Genomic DNA, 19,167 nt, shown 5'->3' with positions numbered 1-19,167 from the left:
TTTTGTTCCTTCTTTGGCAATGATTTTCTCTAAAAGATTTGTGTTTTATTTACTTATTTATACTGCTTGTTCCTCCAAAACCAGTTTTGCTTCATGACATCCCAAGTTGCTCTTCTACTGAAATTGCATAGACTATATCAAAGAAAGCACATCTCGCAGAAGTGCCTCCACAGCACATTACGAATTGTGCAGCTCCCAAAGAGCAATTTAAAATGAAGAACAACCTTTTCCAACATCCTTTTCAGAACTGCACATGGACATTAGCCAGACACAAGACTGAGCTGCAGAGGGTGCATTAAACTCTCCATCTGCTCTTCACACTGCTCATCACTGATTTATAACCCACAGTAAAGTCATTTGGCCAAAAAATCAGTGGATGAGACAAGGGCACCAGAGACCAGCTGAGCCTTTTCCCTCACCGTGTCCAGTGAAAGAAATGTGTCCCATCCAGCCAGTGTTTTCCCGATATTTGATTGCAGAGTGTCTGCAGGTATGTCACTCTCCAGATGAACTAACAGTGCCTGATTTTCTTCTCAGTTACACTGCTTTATAGGCATTATCTCCGTTGGTCTTGGTACAACTATTAATTTGCTCCTGCATGAATGATGTCAAAGCATCCCTCAGGGGCCCGGCAGCTGTCCTGAAAACCTGGAAGACGTTTCCAAAGGCCACCTGCACGTTTTCACTGCCTGCTGCGGCGGCTTTTCTAACCCAGTCCTTTGCCAGGCAGTCCGGGTTGCGGCGCCAGGCCCAGACCCGAAGCGGTCCTGGGGAGGCAGCGGCAAGCGGGCCAGCGCGGGGGGCCTGCCGCTCCCAGAGGCACCTCTTGGCGCCCGGTTAGGGGTGCACCTCACGCGAGCTCTTCTGGCACAGGCTCAGCCTCGGGAGCTGAGGAGCCCAAGGGCAGGGCATAGCTGCGCGGGACAGCGCGCGTCCACGGGGGCTCGTCCCGTGCCCCATAAACGCGGGTGGTTTTCATCCTCCGCACATCACTAAGACGGGGCGGGGGCTTCACCCGCTTTGGCGGGGCGAGCCCCGCACGGAGCGGGCACCGGCGGCTCCCCCCGCTCCGCGGCGCCGCCCACCGCCCCGCTGCCGCTCGTGCGGACGGCGGCGGGCCGGGCCGGGCCGGGGCGGGGCGGGCCGGGGGCGGTGCTCCCTCCCTGCCGGGCCCGCGCGGCGGCGGCGGCCGGCGCAGAGGCGGCGGCGGCGGCGGTAGGTGCGGGCGCGGCGCGGGGCCGGGCGGGGGGAAGGTGCCCGCGGCGGGCGGGGGCGAGGCGGAGGAGTTTGGCGGGATCTGCTCCTCTCCGCGCAGGGCTCCTTGGTGTCTGGCTTTTGCATTCTTCGTTTGCCTCTTTATTTATTTACTTATCTGGAGATTTGCACTTCGGGTGTAATTCCCACGCGCCCGCCGGCAAAGCGTGCCCCGAGCACCGAGGGGGTTTGCCCTCCCTGCGCCCCGGTGCGCTCTGCTCGCGCCCTCGGTGCGACTCCGGCCCTTGCTGGCTACGGCCGATGGATGAGCCGGTCCGCTATGAACTATTCGCTCTGTCCCTGAAGCTGCTGAGCACCAGGTCTGCCTCGTTGGTCCCACGCTGGCCGGAGTGTTGCCAGCGGTAAAGCAGGTGTCTAAGCGGGTTTTAGAAGCTGGTGTCACCGTGTCTCCGTGCTGCACGGAGATGCACCTTCTGCCACTGCCCTGCCAGAGTCTTTTGAGTGTTTCGCCTTTCGTGTACTGTTATCAAGGGCATTTGGTTTTCACGTGCATTTAATGTAGGTATGCCTTAGGCCTGTGTTTGATTGATCCCAAACGTATTTTGGAAAGAATCCACTGTTGTCCTTGTTGACTTCTTGGATTATCAAAGTGCTTGAATTGAACGCTTCCTCATTTTGGAGAAACTGCGTTTGCTTGAGGCAGAGCAGGGCGCGCTCTTGAAGAGCACAGGGACAGCATCTGTGACAGCGCGGCTGGTCGGAGGGAGGGATGCTGAGAGAAGTCAGGCGCAGGCTGTTTTCCCTCTCCGAAAGAGATGCTGCAGAACGGGAGTTTGATAGTGCAGAGCATATTGCCACCCATGTGCCATTTCACATTGTTCATGGCAAGATGACAGGAAAGGAGTTGCTTCCACTGCAAATAATTTATAAAATACCTATCCTATGTACCGGGAGTAGTACTGAGCTTAGACACGACAATGAGGAAAAAATAAAACAGGATGGATGCACAGAAATTTGCCCTTTCCAGACACTTTATCTCTAGCTAAAAGCTCCAGGCTGTTACAATATCATCTTTGTAGAGGTAATGAAGTTTGGTACAGAAAGCAAGGAAAGCAAATTCTCCCAGCCCTTGCAAATGCACAACAGCAGTGGGAGGGTGATTATGAAAATAATGGTAAAAGGCTAAGCAATTGCCAAATTGTTTGACATTATATAAGCAAAGAAAATTAGGAATGCATAGCAAATATTATTAAATACAATTCTGAAGTAATTGTAGCACAGTGAGAGAAAGATGAATAAAAGAAATGTGTAAAATCTGGAACATGCAGAATGTGCAAGGTGCTGGCAGTTTTATTCTGATAAGGGATCTGGCTTGAAGGTGGATGTCTAGTTCCTTTGCTTTTGCTTTTTTGCTTTTGCTTTTTTGCATTTCAACCCTGCTCTTAGTCCTCCACGCCTGAACAGACAGAAATGAAGGAGGGCCTGAAACCGCCACAGTCTCTTCTCTGTCTCTTCACGATCTCTTCTTCTCCTGTCTTGAAGGGCTTGTCCCCATTAGGGATGGTGGCTGTTGGTGGTGGCTGGGTAGCGGCTGCCTGCCTTCCCCACCTCTTTCCTGGGCTGGGTTGTGCTCATGACCTGGGGTGGGGGAAGAGGCAGGCATATCACCCCCACCTCCCTCCTTCATGTTTCCCAGTCTTTCCTCTCTGCTCTGTATGTGCAGGCTTGCCTGCCTGCCGGCTGCTGCTTGCTGTACCCAGTATGTGTGCATCGCAGTCGTCAGGAGAAATGCTGTAGGATCTTGAACTGGTGGGGATGGGATCCTGGGCTGTTCCAGTATCCAAGTCTGCTCTAGTACTATCACCAAGCAGGTGAGTATAAACATACGAATATACTTGGCTTAGAAAGTTATTGCCACTTGAATGTTGTTAATCTTTTCAGATGTAAAAGGTTGTCTAGGATAGCTTGTATCTGCCAAATGTCTTGGTTCGTAATTGGGTCTTATTGGTGCAGTGCAAATAATAAATTATATTCTGTAAGATTCTCCAGCAGAGGCAGGAAAGAATGTAGTTTTCATCCTGACACCTTATCCATGCAGGAGAGAAAAGAGGAATTAGCTCAACTGCAGAGTACATCTAGATGATACTGGAAAATCTGACGTTTCTGGTGGGTTTGGGACTTGGAATTTATATGCTAAAATCTCAGGAAATTTTCACCTCTTCCTCTAATGCTGCCTTGCAAGCACTCTCCTTGTGTCTTCATGACTGCAGCCCCCTCATTTTCCTGGCTTGCACAGAGAAAATCCTGCTATGGCATAGTTGATCCATAGTGCTGCTGCAAAAATCCACTTTTTAGTGACTACATCTCCCCTCTTTGTCGGTCCTTCGACTGTTCCCCCTTCTCCACTGCATCAGGCACTTCATGTCTTCAGCAATCTCCCCAACGTGACATACCACTTCCCCTTTTCCTTCAAGACGTACCCTGTGGGCTTTGATCATCCCATGTGCTCAACAGCTGTCTCCCTCAAGCTGTCTTCCCTGGGCTTTGCCTTGCACTGTCACGTAGCCCTGTGTAGGTGCCTCAGCCATGACCTCATTTGTTTCCTTGATACATCCCAGCGCGTTCGCTTTTCCTGCGATGCCTTTGGTGGCCGTCTCGTAAGATGCTGAGACGAGCCCTCGCCCACGCTGCCCTACATCCCCTGCCACTGGAGTTAGTGCGGTTCTGCATCTGAGCACGGTGGTGTCCTCTAAGGCTAGGACACCCAGAAGGCAATGCAGAACGAACAACTGTAGCAGTTACCAGCAGAAGCTCTCCTTCTGTAGCCTGTGACTAGAGCTGATTTTCCTTACTTGCTCTTTTTGGCATTTCAGGTGCAACCCTGCCCCCTTATGCTTTCACATGACAGCATGGTTCACCGCCACTCTCTTTGCAATAGTATTGTAACTTTGTGTATATTATTACATACTATTTTGGAAACAGTGGAAGTGTATAATATTGTGTACACACATATAGGTGTGATAATGCCAGCCACAGTCTCTTTGTCAAGGGAGGGCAGACAGCCTGCATTAATAAAATAAGGAATGGTGTCAGGATGGAGATGCTTTTCTGATATTTCATTGAGGGAAAAAAGAGAATCTAAGGAAAAGGCCCTTTCCTTATGTCTCCCAGTAAAGCAGGCTGAGGCGCCTGAATCGGGAAGCGGAGTTACACCGAGCAAAGTTACTGTGATACCGCATCTGTGACTAAAATTCCCCTGACATTTAAATTTGCAACCACAGTACGTAGTTGGTACTGAATCTGCTTTTTTAGGGAGAATAATTTCTGAAACAAAATTATGTATTAACAGAGGTTTCCATTGACTAAACTGTACAGATTTCTGTCCTAGCTTTATATTGCGCCAGGATTTTAAGGAGATTAAAATGAAATCTGCTGGACATTTTAGGGTTTGGGCCATATACTCTTTTTTTTTTTTTTTTAATAAAATATATCGAAGCCAGTGTGTCAACTAATTTTACCATAGGAAAATGTTTTCTGACTCCTCTGGGCTCCAGTTACCAGGTCACAACTTCGTTAGTTGAGGACTAATGACTAAACTGACCAGCAAAGTCAAGGGCCATTTATTGTTCAGCAGAGCCCCTTATTAAAGTCAGGGCTCCCAAAGCCTGCTGAGAAGATGAGGCCACAGCAGGGTGGTTGTGGCCCCAGGGAGCACAAGAGATGGAGGCTCTTGGCTGTGCTCGTGCGTGCAACCACCTCGTCTGGCATCGGGGAGAACTCTGTGCCACAGCCCCAGCTGGGCTCTTGGAGGCCTTAAATCCCTTCACTTTTGAAGATATCCACATTTAGCCCTAAGTCTGTATTCCTGGTAGATAAAGGAGATAGTGCCTGATGCTTTTGAGGGCTTTTTTTCCTTCAGAAACTTCACCTGGAGGGACAGCAAGCCTGAGGGTCCAAGCATCACAAGTGAAGCGAGATAAAGGACAGCCACATATGTAGGACAAAAGCAAGGCCTGATAATAAGGACTACTTGCCCTGGGACTTGCTATTTTATCTGGCTGGTTTTGTCCCAAATAAGTAGGGCCGAGGTGGTGCACTGGCCCATGAGAAGGCAGACCGGGATCAGGGCTGGGCTGCGCCGGGCAGAGCCCCCAGACGCGCAGCGCAGCCCAGCCCTGGTTTGCGCGTGCAAAATGCGAAGCATAGTCATCGGGAGCCCATGGTAGGAGTCAGGCACAAGCCAGCAAAACTGATTTAACGTTTGTTTGTTCTGAGGTTAACTGCATCACCCACACACGTGCTGGGTGGCATCTTCTCCCATGATTCTTCTCAAAGTCAGGGGGATCCTCCACAGAGCTGATTGGTACCTCTGCAAGGAGGGGTAGCAGAAACTGAGTGACACAATCACAAAAAGAAATGGCAAGACGGAATCAACTGCAATATTTTCAGATGCTCGTTTCACTGAGAAAATTGGATTTTAACTGAAAATTGTTCTTTCACACTCCTTTTTTTTTCTCTTGTGAAAATATGCATCTTTTAGATAAGCAGCAACACCACCCTATACTAAATTTTCTGTTAAAAAAAAACCTTTTCAATTTGGGGTCGCAATAAAGCAAACAAAAAGTCATTGTATAAACACTGAAATTAAGAAGGCCTGATACCCTGCAGGGTATCCTTCTCTTTTTGGGCTAACTTTGCAGAGAAATTCCTTTCCAGTCTGCCATCTCCCCGGGCACCGGTAGTCTGCTCCCTCACATTATTTTGGTGGTGACATCTTAGCTACTGTGTTTGACTGCAGAAGCCAACTGTCAAGATCCAAAACAGTTGGGTGACTGGTTGAACCTTAGTCTCTCCTCGTTGATCATCTTCTGTCATTGAACTTGAGGCACTTGACCATCTTTGAGATTTCTGCCTGGGGTAGAATTTGGCTGAAAGTGGCCAGTAGGTATAAAAGTTAGTGAGGGAATAAAGCTGGGACTGGACACCAAGTAATCAAATATGGCTGTTTGCTATGGTAAACCAGACTTAAGAGTGGGGTTTTGAATTTCTCTATTTTTTTTAGTAACCTTAAGTTTTTCACAGGATATTTTCAACAAAAATGGGAAATAAATATTTTTAGCAGACTTACACAGGAAGGAGATTAATTTCCCTGGCAAGTGTATTTCCTTTGGGTGGGATTCAGACTTACAGTCTTGTGTGGGTCAGAAACAGGGAAAGCCCCATTTGTGGTCCCAGATGTACAGTGATGAGACCCTTTACCCCATTCACATCCTGAGACGGGGGAACAGATAGTCCCCTACTCCCTCCCATATCTCACTGGCGATGGGAATGAATACAGGCAGGTTTGCTCAGGCTGAATTTTGTGGCATTAGAGCATGGTCAGCAAAACCCTTGATTGTGGGCTAGTGTCATAACCAAGACCTGTGAGAATAGCTGTGCAGGTATCAGATGGGGTAAGAATGAAGACGGACCACGTGATACAACTGCGTATGCGAAGGGGTCTCCTATATATACGCTTCTCGATCTTCTAAATATTTCTGTGTCTAAGTATTTTTGTGTTCTACAAAGGTAGTTAAAAGCTCAGACCTCTCCATCTCACTGCGTACACTTTCCATTTGAATATGAATGCACACATTTAAAGAGCCTTGAGGATGAGTTATGTTTTGCACAGCAGATCTGGCCTGTTTAATTAGCTCAAGATTTCATGGACTCTGTTCCCTTAGCCTTGTCAGGGACTGTGACATTGTGTTGAATGAAGGGCTAGATGGGCAAGAGCAGTGCTCAGGGTTTGTGGGGCAGTTATACTAAAGATGATCCTGCAGAGACAGAAGAGAGAGAGAAAAGAACAATCATTTATATGTTATATCTGAAGCTAAAGTTCCAGTTGCAGAAATTCACACTTTCTCCCTGTAGAGAGCCATTCTGAAAGAAACAACGGGAAGGCAAAGGTCCTTTGCTGTGAGCAGCCAAAACCGCGAGCGATAAGATTCAGCTCTGTGTTACACGACACAGATTTTCCAGAGAAAAGGGATATGGGGAGCCGCTGCATCCCGCCTCCATCCCCAGGAGCACTGCCTGCCTCCGCTCTGCGCGTCTGGCTGTGTAACTTGGCCAAGGCGATGTGGTGCACGGCCCTCGCTCACACCCAGCGCACTGGCTCCGGCCCCGGGGAAGCCATCTCAGGGGCTTAGCTGCAGCCGCAGACCTGTCCTGCCGAGCGGCGAGGTCATCGGGGCCCCATGTGGCTGTTTTCGGGGGAACATGAGAATAGTTAATGTAATCAAAACATTTGGGTTTCACCAGTGTTGACTTTAACAGCTGTGCTAGATAATTTTCTTTATTGAACTTGGACGGTCTTAAACCGTAAGTGATTCAGTGATAGAAGGGATGTAAGCACCATAACAATGCATTAACATTCATCCCCAGAGAACGGTTTCTCTAATGCAGATCAAACCAAATGTGCTGAAAGGGTAGCGCTTGGAGAGGTATAATGATTGTGTGAGCATCTTTTTATTTTTTTTTCCTGGAGGGGAGGATCTTTCTGAAAGTGGCCTTACTTTTGTTTCAGTCTGCATTGTCTGGGGTTGTTCTTCATTTTCAATCAATTGAATTTGTTTTATTAAAGACAGTGTGGTGGCTGAATTCTTACTTTAGGTATTTGATGAATTTAGCCCACAAAAATCTGCTTGCTATCCTTGTGCATATACTGTATTCAGTTTGGGGATTTCAGGTAAGTGAATTTAAACTGCAGATTGTCTGAGGTAAAGAGAATAAATATATAACAGTGCTTAATCCTGAAAGACCTGATTCCTGGCAGGAGTCTTTAGGTGATAATGTGAAATGAACTAGAATATAGATATACTTCTCCAATGCTTAAAGCAGTGCCGGAGGACAGCAGGCTGTCAAGGTCCTGGAGCACTTTGTAAAAGAAGAGGAGACGGGTATTATAAAGGCATAGTTGTTAAGCAGAGATCAAGAGAAAAGCATGATTTTTTCGTTATAGATGTGGTGCTGTAACTGGACTGTAGAAGGATGTGGCTAGCAGAAATAAATAACACACCGGGATTCCATTCAATTTGCCTTTCACTGAAATCTCTGGCACTGAAAACCATAGAAATTCAGCACTTCTGTATTTCTTCTTTATTAATCTAGTCATTGCTAAAGTCTTTGGCTTGGATTTGCTTTTTTTAGAGGCTTTTCTCTGCTTGCTGTCCCTTCAGATCTGGATGTGATAACAAACTACAGCCTGGGCAATGGGTGTTTGACTTGCAGCTCTACATCTTCCTGCTTGTAAGTATTTTATTCCTTTTTCCTTTTTCTTTTTTTTTTTTTCCTTGCTTTTCTCTAACTTTTAAGGAACAGATTCAACTGACAGTTTCTGGGTCTGATCCCAGGTCAGGATATATTTGCTTTACACTGATGTAAATAACTGTATAGAGTGCAGATCATTTTCGTGTAAATGACAGATGCATTTGAGCCTATTTGAATTAGGCTAAGTATGTGTACGGCTCTGAAAGTTTCCTTTTCTCACACAAAACACCAAACAAAATATAACTTGATTTTAACCTGCAACAAAGCCATCTGGGCACTTGTCTTGTTAGATTTTAAAAGTCATAAATTGTAATCATATTAGATCGTAATAAAAAATGAAATTAGATCATAAATTAAAAGGCAGACTTTGCTTGTGGCAGGAAATAGTTTTTCCTTTTCCTTGTGTGCACTTTTTTATTGAGTGAGTAGGTAAGTGACCTTGGTTCTCAGGCAGAGTGGTAAAGGGATTCTGTGTTCCTGGAGGGTCCATCTATATGGGGGGGGGGGGGGGGGGGGGGAAAGGTATCCTAATTACTTCTGGCCATTCAATTGCCAAAGGCATTCATGCAAGAATAAGAAGTATTAAGGATCATATTCTTGTTAAACTCCAAGCGAGCAATCATTCTTTGCCTTTCCTACCTAATCACTCTACACTTACCTAATCATTCTGCATTTTCAACTGCATAAAATTGTGCCAAATTCTCTTCTGTCCAGAGCTACTGTCTAATTTAGTTGCATGATGTTAAACTGCTACATTTTTCCAGTTTAGAGTGAATTGCCTTTCAAGGCTGAAGGGTTCCCAGTATGTACAGTTCATTCAATCTTCCGGTATGAACATGTAAAAGGACTTTAATGGCATTAAATGCTTTTGTGTAATGTTAGTTGGAAAGATGATATGTGATAATATAGTCTGTATACTAAAGGAAACAAATGTAGAAAATGAAGGTGGGGGTGAGGAAGATGGAAGAATTAAACTGGAAACTTGCCGGCCTTCGAACATATATGAAATTAGCAAAGATCGTAAGAACCCTTAATCTTTTTAACAGATGTAATGAAAACTTGCTGCCAGCTTTTGGAAGTAATTGTTATGATAACAGCACTGGTGGGGGGAACCTTAAGTGATCAAGAGGTTTCATCCTGGAACTGGCATTACACTGTCGCTTGGGTTCTCTTCTGGGAATCTGCACAATTATTCTCCTGTTCTTTCTGTTCTGATGCTGAACAAAGGAGTGGAGCTTTTTTCAGGTCATGAGGGGATGATATCATTATCTACTCACTCCTGGCTTAAATTTCCAAAAGGGCAAAAAAGAGCAGAGAATATGCTTGTGAGTCCTTTAATAGAGATAATCAGTGTCAGCTCTAATGAATGTCCTCTGCTTCTCATCTCCTATTCTAAACAAAGAGCTGCCTGGCTAATACCGAGGAAGCAGTTGCTGCACAGATCCAAAGTACTTGGCTTGCAACTAATCTCCCTTTTCTAGCTCTTTCCTGGCCAGATTATTGGCTGGTAATCTCGAGTGCCATTTGCTGATCACCAAGATCCCTTGCCATCAGGAGGATGGTCCCAAGTCACCCTTTGTGGGTGTGTCGTTCCACATCGACTGTAGAAAGTCTGTCCTGTGAATGTCCTTACCGTGCTACTGATACCAGAGCCTATCAAATAGTAGTGATAGCCTCCGGTATCAGTAGCACGGTAAGGACATTCACAGGACAGACTTTGCATGGTTGATGCAGAACAACAGTTTCTGGAAGAAAGCAGAAATGAATGGAAACAAGAAGATTTCGATTGTCTCCTGTACGTCAGCATCGGTATGAGGCTACTGGGAGGACTTGTGAGATGAAGTGCTAGTGCTGCCCAAGCACTGACGGCAGAAGTGAGCAGCTGCCTCTCTGGCTTCCTCCCTGCCAGGCAAAGAGGAGCCCCCTGGGATTTCAGCTCTGTGCAAAGCACTATGCAAAGTCTTCTCTGCTTCCCCCTGCCTCCCAAGGTGTGATAGCTAGTGTGGGTGTGCTTCACCAACCCTCATCTCTGAGTCCCCCAGTACAGAGCTGCATATGCTTGTTCCCAATTAGTAGTACCAAAGTACTCCCAAAGGAGTAGTAACTCCCAAAGTAGTACCGTTCTTTTGACAGGGTGAGGGCAGGAGGGAGCACCATCTCTAGATAGATTAAGTTGTTTTGACATAATCAAACCTAGAGACTCCAGCCTTCTGCAATGACTTTGCCAGGGCCGTATTTGATAGCATGGGGGTAACCTTGTGGACAGTTGTGTGTTTCTAGAGCCTGAATACTTGAGCATCCATTAGGCACTCAGGAGCTTATGAAGACAACGTTTTCTGTGGGGTGCCCTGTTCAGTAGCACAAATAGTTACAAGATCAGCCAAATCACTGCGGGATTGGCCTCAAACGTTTGACCTATTGCCTGTGTCCCATGGTTGTGTGATCCCACCCGCACGCCCTGTGCTGCCCCAGACATTTATGTTGCTGACCGAGCGAGGAGCAACGCGTACGAGCAAGGGCAGGTGCTGCAGCTGTGGAAGGAGTATGGTGTACAGAGATAATAATAAAGAGGGTTATTCTTCTGGGATCCCTGGACATCTAACATGGGGCAAGCTTCTCAGCCTGTCCGTCACTTGGGTCATGGAGGGACTCCCTGTCCTCTATGGAGCCATCCATTTTCAGGAAGATTGAAGAAACCTTATCTCTTTGAGACATTCACCCTCTGCCTTTCTATTTACATTTGGCTGAAATCAGCCAAGAGGGGTTTAAGTTATTAGGGAAGGAAGGCAGATAGCACTAACAGCCTATTGGTGTCTGAAGTGACAGAGGGACCTCACTGTTGTAACTATTGTAAATGCAAATTAGGCTCTCTTCTGTTAGGACATGTTTACAATAAGAAAAGGACTTTTTGGAATGCCTTTTACCTGTAAAGAAAGAGTTGCTGGGAGATTGTAACAAAAATATTAGTTTATCTAGAACAGAAACAGTGATTTTCTTTGATGTCAGTCTACTCTCTGATACATACTTTGAAGCCTTTGAAATAGCCGAAATATTTCTCAGCTTGTCATCACAAAAAGCCAGGAAGAACCAAAAAACAGAGTGCTTATCAATGTCTGATAAATTCTAAAGAAAATGAATCTACTAGACTTATCTTTGTTCCCTGTTTCTCAATTTCTAGAGCTTCAGCAGTTGTGAGTATGTTCCATGAAATTATATTGCACTGAGTCTGGAGAAACAGAGTTGTTACATCAAAATATGCAGAGAAATACAATACAGGCAACTGGATTGTAAGGGATTTATGACACTGTGACTATCTGAAAAAGCTCTCTGTTTACTGCGTGCCATCTTGGAGAGTGCTGCAGTCTCATTTAAAATTCACATTAGACTGAACTGGGAGACAGCTTCTGTTTCAGTGATGCTCAACATTAAATTACATATGTTACATATATTTTGGTGCCCAGGGCATATAATAATTGATGAAGCCTCCACTCCTGAACACATTTCAGTTTTCTGAAGAAATAGGCTTTATGAGTGGTGCCATCAAGGGAAAGGTGCAAACAGTTGACAGTTTTGGCATAGCTACCCAGACATGATAGCTCATGGCAAGCCAGACTTTGCGGGGTTTTAGTCCTTACATAGTGATGAATTGCTTAATCCCTCACCTCCCCAGTTTGCCCTGCTTTCAGTGGAGGCCAGTTTGCCTACCTCCCACTTATCAGGGGATAAAAGAAAAGATGACAGCTCCAACCGAGCCTGCGTATAGTGCCTGTCATATAGTCCTGTCCTTGGAATAAGAGGAGTTATTCTCACCTGTGAAAAATGACTTATAGAAAGGAAATGAATGGAGGAACAATACATATCTGGAGAATAATACTTCAATAGTGGTTCTGTTCAAAAAGGTGAGCGTGTAAAAAGACACCGTGTGTGCTGGCTGTCATGTCTGGGGTCTAAAGTAATGGAATAAGGTTTTGCTCTCTTTTGTGTCTAAAATCAGCAGAGAGTGGAAGTAGAGTCTGTCCCTTCGTGATCCTCTGAGTAGTTTTGCTGAGCTGACTGCCGAAATTAGTAAATCTATAAAACTAACCTGTTTGCCCATCAGAGCAGCAAGGTTGTGTAACAACTTTTCAACTGGTGAAACAGAGTGAGAACTCAGGAAGTGTATGAGAGGGAACACATGACTCGGTACTTACCATAGCAGTGGGGATGGACTCAACTCAAGAAGTCTCTTCAAGCTGCATGTCCCCGTCCTGGGATTATGTAGTTGCCTCTGAGAAGGTAGTCTGGATCTAGCAGCATCACAAAAGTATGAGTTCTCCAGTGTACAGTTCTCCTGTATAAGGAGTTTTCAGGACTGGTTATTTAGGAAGCTAGACAAAACAAAAGCAGAATAAGAGTCAGAGTAAGAGATCCTCTTCATCTCTAGTTATTCAGGAATAACGGTTGCACTTTAGGTTCGCACTTTACCTTAAACCAAAACAACTTTCCAACCAGAGAAAACAGAAAGGCCAAGACCAATAAAGAATTTGAAAACTTTGGTTCCTTAGCTCTGAAGTCTTTGATCAGTTTAGGGTTCTTTCTCAAAAAGACTAGGAGTTTATTACACTCAGTCAATTTCAATTTTGTCATAATATTTTGAAGTCAGTGACAAAATTCCCAATGATTTTACTGGGACAATGTTTGGGTTCGATGTTTTGATGTTTTTGATGTTCTATTTAGTTTTTGGTAACACACAAAACCTATTCCCAAGAAAGAAGAAGTTGACACATGGATTTATTGGGGGTTATTCCTTTGGGAGGGTTAGACCGCAAAAGAGCGGTCAAATGGCTATGCCATTTACCTCTTGTCTCAGAAGAAGCAGGGACTTGATTCGAACCAGTGGCTGCAGTGCACTCACCAGATCTGCTTGTGGAGCCCCTTATCAAGGCCTGGGAAGTCTCATCTGCCTCCAGGCAGAGGTTCATGCAGTCCTAGGGCCGCCTTGCTACATTTCCCCATCCAGGAGTGCTTTTCCACCCTTCATGCTACACTACCAGACAAACTCACTAGCTGAGTATGTCTGGCTGTTTTCCAGCTTTTTTGCAAATGCTGGAGTAGCACCAGGGAACTTCAACAGGGATCTGGATAGGATTCATTTTATTTTTGTACATGTTTTGTACCTTTCCTATCAGTACTATTCAGATGTTAGGACTGGATATGCTCATTCCATATGGTTTTGCTGTTAACTTCAACAGGATACAGATGGTTTGTAAAAATCCTTTAGATGAAGTATGACCTTACATTTTAGGTCCATACTTTTTAAATGTGTGATTGAAACAACAAGCTTTTTTATTATTATTATTCCTAAAATAATACCCAAACAGTTATTCGAGCTGAAGTTACATTTTATGATAATGCTCAATCACATATCTCATTGCTACTCAGAGTGAGGCAAGTAGGATCTGGGCCATAGTCATTTGGAATCAGAGTTTACAGTGTCTCTGATCTTGCTACAATATATGCAATTTAAAAATAGCCCAATTAACATAGTAAGACCTATAAAAGCTCTGATCTAGCAAGCACTTACATCTCTGCTTAACTTTAAGCTCCAGATTAGTCCTGTTTACAACCATAAATTTTGCACTAACTTCAAAGAAAGTCCTATGCCAAAGTTCTTCCTTGTACTGGGGCCAAAATTCTTAATAGTAAAGGTAGAACATAGCAGATTTCGAGTTTGTGAAGAATTTTAACATCTTTTAACTTCTGCCATGTTAAAGAATTTATGTGAATTAATTCCTTAAGTTATTGTAGAGAAACTCAATTAATAATGGATCTGCTTTTCATTATGATGAGTAATCAAGCATAAACATCTTTGATATCAAAGCCTATCTTTTAAAAAGGATAAATTAGCTATAAGACACTTAACTACTTCCAGAACATGAAATGAACACATATTGTTCCATTAGTTAATTCTGGATCACTAAATTAAAGATAGTTCAAAAGGAATATAATCTCATAATGATTTCTCTCTGTTCAGTCTGTTGTGACTCATTTAACAGTGTACAATAAATGCTGTTTCTTGAGGGGTAAATAATATTAGGGTTATAAAATGATTTTGGTTTAGTATATTTTATGCATCGGTACTTTTATACTACAAGGGTCAGAATACTTGTATCTGATATTTGCAGATGCAGTTTTGTACTCCTGAGTACGTTTGTACTCCTGGGATGCTTGATTAAGACTATCAAAAGCTGTGCAATAAAACAATATCCAGAATACAGCTTTTTGTCCTTCCAAATATTATGGACACGTATATACTAGCATATTAATACAAGCCAGACCATTGGCCTTTCACCAGCTCTCCTTTTGAATTATTATCATGCTTCCTGGTATGGTTTTGGCCAGCTAGTGGTCACCAAGCAATGCCTAGTCATTAGGTTCGGATTAGGGTTAGCCTAAGATTAGAATTAGGTTAAGGTTAGGATTGGCCATCATTCATTCCTAAAGGCAGCTGTGATGTGGCCACCCTGTCCTTGAGGATAAAAGGGAGTTTAGCCATCCTGATGGAGAATGTGCCTTGCATGTTGTTCTTGAGACCAAAGAATAGCCTTGTCCCGTTTTATGTAGTAGTGAAGATGTAGCTCTGCACTACAGAAAACAAATTAGGGCTTAAAAATGTAGGATTATGCCTACCACTTAATGTAGTCCTTGTTATTCAGGCACTTAGGGTTTTTATGGCTTATAGCATAACATCCTAAATTTAATTTAAAGTGCAAAAGTATGGTGGGTGACTCTATGCAAATAATTTCAGTGATTGCGAAGCAAACTTCTTAGCATTTTTAATGAGTGTCCCCCAAGGCTTCCATGTTCTGACAGAAGAAACAGCACCAGCTAAACAGTATCTTACCCTTCTTAAGGATCATTAGTTGAGATTAGGTCCTTTTTGGTCACAGCTAGTGTCAAAAAGTGTCAGCCTCTTGAAGAAAAAGGTACTTTGCCAATTTAGCAGTAGTAGTATGTTTAACGGAAAAATTGTGAGGCAGAGCGTTGCAGGGAAGAGTGTTGGAACATTTTCATGGAAACACAGGGAGATGCTTCAGCAGTTGTGTGACGCACAAAAGGAGAGACTTGCAGATGATCACGTTGTTATTTGGAGGGCCTGATTCTGTCTCTTTGGCTCATACTGGCAGTGTTTGCTCTCTCTGCCACAATGAAAATCAGTGGGATTGTCCAAAGAGCAAGATGGTGCTCATTGTGAGTGAGACTGGAAGAATTTAATTAACCCTAAGAATATCAGCAATGAAATAGAAGAGGCTGTACTGAAGACTGCAATATCGTCTACAATGGCACTTGGAATCTGTGATAAGAACTAGTTAATTCAGGAACAAATTATTTCAAAGGGATAACAAGTTTTTTTCTGCACTGGAGTCTTTTTTACCATCTAAGACTGTAGAGATGAAGTTTGCCAAGGACATCGCATCAAAAATCCGTATTTCCCTATTCAGGTCTGATGAATTGTGAACTGGACATGTATGAGGAGACTTCAGACTGGATGAGGCACAGCGCCTCCAGGGAAGTAGAAGAAAAGGAGTGCTGCACCACCTTTTGAGTCTATGTCTTTTGGATCACTTGGGTCTAGCAAGGGCTTCCAGGTTTTCATGGTTCTCTGTAGGAAACCTAGCACTGGGGACAACATTAGACTTCAGCATCTTTCAGCTCTTGCAGTTCTGCTAAAAATTCTTCTGAAGGCCATAATAATGGATGGACCAACTTATGTTCTTTTTTCCGTCTTTCTTATGTGCTCTTGCAGAATGGGGCAAAATGCTCTTGCAGAATGGGGCAAAACAGAGGCTTAAGGTCTCTAAAAATCTCAAAAAAACCCTAAAAAAATTGCTATCTCCATTTGACTGTAGAACATCCACTAACACAATGGAAATATACAATGGTTAACCTATAGAACAACTGTAAACCTATAAAAGACAAATGTCAGCAAGGCAAAATCCTTCTCCCTATCTTCTGTGAAGTGGAGTTCATGAGAAGTGCTCTGCAAAGCCCAGGAACTGTGATTTACAGATACTGAACTGAGACCACAGGAAGAGGCCTAAAGCAAGGTCACTGGGAACTGAGTTCTTCATGGATAGTGTCTTCGTAGAAGGGAGGAAAGCTCACTGCCTTTCTGTGCAATATCAGAGTATGTGTAATGAGAGGCTGAATATGGATGGATGGATAGAAAGATAGTACGTGGATAACATATGCAGAAAATGTTAGCTTTTTACAAGCACACCCTTATCACTGAGCCTTCTCTTACGCTTCCAGTCTGCACTTGGGGATTGGCTACAGTGCTTTAAAAAAACAATGTAGTGTACAATGATCTTCGCATCCTATTCTACTCTGACCTTTGCCAGCACCAGCACTGCCCTGTTTAAACACAAAGTGGCTGGAGGCAAAGCTTTTCCAGAGCTGTGCTCTCTTCCCCTTCAGCACTCACTGCCCTTAGAAAGTCCTTTCACACTTGCTGAGCGGCAAGAGCTGCCTGTTTCCTTGGGATTTTGCTTGTGGGTGACAGAGGTGGCAACTTTTCACTGAAATGTGCCTGGCACTGAGATAGTATTAGAGCAAGACATATTTTAATCTTTGAAATTATTTGATCCGTTTTATAAGTATACAGTAAGAAATCAGTTCTGGTGGATTTTCTATTTTATAAGTATACAGTAAGAAATCAGTTCTGGTGGATTTTCTGGTTCTGGTTATCTTGGGCAAGATGGTATGGAATAGTGGCTAAGGGTGGTGGATTTACCATCCGTCCTGCTGTTAAACGGCCTTGCCCTAGGATGACAAGTTGAAGTCTTGAAAGGCATTTTCTCATTCTTTGACTGCCTTTCATCCACCAGACAAATTTGGATTCCTATACTTTTGTCCTGCACAAAGTGCAAAGATATTTAGATTGGGATGTTCTCAGTTAAACAACTCATGGTGGGGAAGAGTCAGTTTAAATTCATTGATCAGCAGAAATTCTCTTTTTTTGGCAAACAGAGCTATAAAGATAGTAGTTAGCTAATGCTTTACAAATTACAGCTTAATGCTAAGGAATAATAATTTGTAACTGTTAAGAATTGGGTTGTCTCAGGTGCACAATTAAATCACATTATCTATTAGTAAATTAATCTTACTTTTTTTTTTTTTTTTTCCAGTTCTGAAGGATACAATCTTACATTACCCTGGGCTTGAGCAGTAAAGGATAAATTTGATCACTGGCTGCCTTGTCATCTCTTCATTGTGATGGAAAAATGTTTGTCTAAAATAAACCCTTTGTTATGCTGCTAAAACTGCCTTTGAATCCAAGATCTGTGGTGATTTTAAAAACACAAAACCAAAAATGTCAGAACCTGACCCTTCATCTGGATTTGTAGGAAACATGGAAAATGGGACATTTCTGGAGCTGTATCCTACATCCCTATCAACTTCAGTGGATTCAACATCTGACCGTTTATCCAATGTCTACGTATATGTTTCTATATTCCTTAGTCTCTTAGCTTTTCTCCTTTTGCTATTGATCATTGCACTTCAGAGGCTGAAAAACATAATTTCTTCCAGTTCCTCTTACCCAGAATATAACAGTGATGCTGGAAGTTCTTTCACTAATTTAGAAGTCTGTAGTATTTCTTCCCAACGATCCACTTTGTCAAACCTTTCTTCATGAAAATAAATGAAAGGGAAGACACAGGGAATGGAGCGACTTTTTCTAGCTTTGTGGGGAGGTAGTGCATGCAACATTTGCCTTAGAAGACTATTACAAAGAGGTGACTTTTAAAGTTTCCTTATCTTTTTATTTCCCTTTTTAGCCTTCATTTCCCCTTTTACTAACGTTACTTTCCATTCTGCAAAAAGGAATATGACACTCAATCATCGTTTTATGCCTGTAATTGTGATGCTGTCTTTTTCTTACACATTTAGTGTGTTCATTAAGAGTATTCCTGCCAAACTGTAATATGGTTCTAACTGGATGTGTCATTTTTCTGCTGTCGTTGTGACCCCTTTTCTGGTTGTGTTTCCGTAGTAAAGCTGACTTCTTTTATTTTTTCTTTTTCAATTAGAGAAGGACTTCTTGATGAAACTCATATTGCAGAAGTATCACAAAATCAGCTTAAATTATAAATTGAGTCCTGGGACAATTTAAAGTTATTGGTGTTGTTTCTTTTTTAATTTTCATTATTATTTTCTGTATTTATTGATTTTTATAAAACAAAATGAAAACATATTTCCTGAAGAATATTACTTTTGTTTATTTGTACTACCACATCTTTCTGTATAAAGTCTCTGTATTTCAGTTTTTGAATCTCTGAAATTTTTGGTTAATTTAGTAAAGCAGCTACAATAACTATGCTCACTGCTAAATGTATAGAGATATTTTTGGACCACATTGCATATAATTTGCCTAATGACTTGTTTCTCCGAGGAGGTGGTTTTTTGCCACTGAATCATAAATATCACACAACTCCTTTTCGTCCTTCACTGATGCTGTAGCTTGTTCTTAATGAATATCGATACAAAAAGATGATTTCTTTTAGGAGATCTGCCTGCTATCACCATAGCTAGTAACTATATACTGTATAGTTCCTATAACTGTCCATTCTTCTAGGCACAAGATGTTTATACGCATGTAAG

At 43.2% G+C, this 19,167-nt stretch overlaps 1 non-coding gene across 4 annotated transcripts; it reads left to right on the top strand.

Annotated features, from left to right (window-relative positions):
• Positions 1–1,147: 1,147 nt before the first annotated feature.
• LOC112982155 (uncharacterized) lies at positions 1,148–17,957 on the top strand. 4 transcript variants are annotated; one of them, XR_010387269.1, is made up of 4 exons: positions 1,148–1,215; positions 2,939–3,086; positions 8,407–8,505; positions 17,694–17,957. It is a non-coding gene; the product is annotated as an uncharacterized LOC112982155 (transcript). The 4 variants fall into 4 exon arrangements; XR_010387271.1 differs by lacking the exon at positions 2,939–3,086 and having other exon boundaries at positions 1,155–1,215; XR_010387268.1 differs by lacking the exon at positions 1,148–1,215 and having other exon boundaries at positions 1,325–3,086.
• Positions 17,958–19,167: the final 1,210 nt, after the last annotated feature.

Source organism: Dromaius novaehollandiae, chromosome 1, assembly GCF_036370855.1.
Source record: "Dromaius novaehollandiae isolate bDroNov1 chromosome 1, bDroNov1.hap1, whole genome shotgun sequence".
NCBI lineage: Eukaryota > Metazoa > Chordata > Aves > Casuariiformes > Dromaiidae > Dromaius > Dromaius novaehollandiae.
This window is presented reverse-complemented; position numbering and strand designations above follow the sequence as displayed.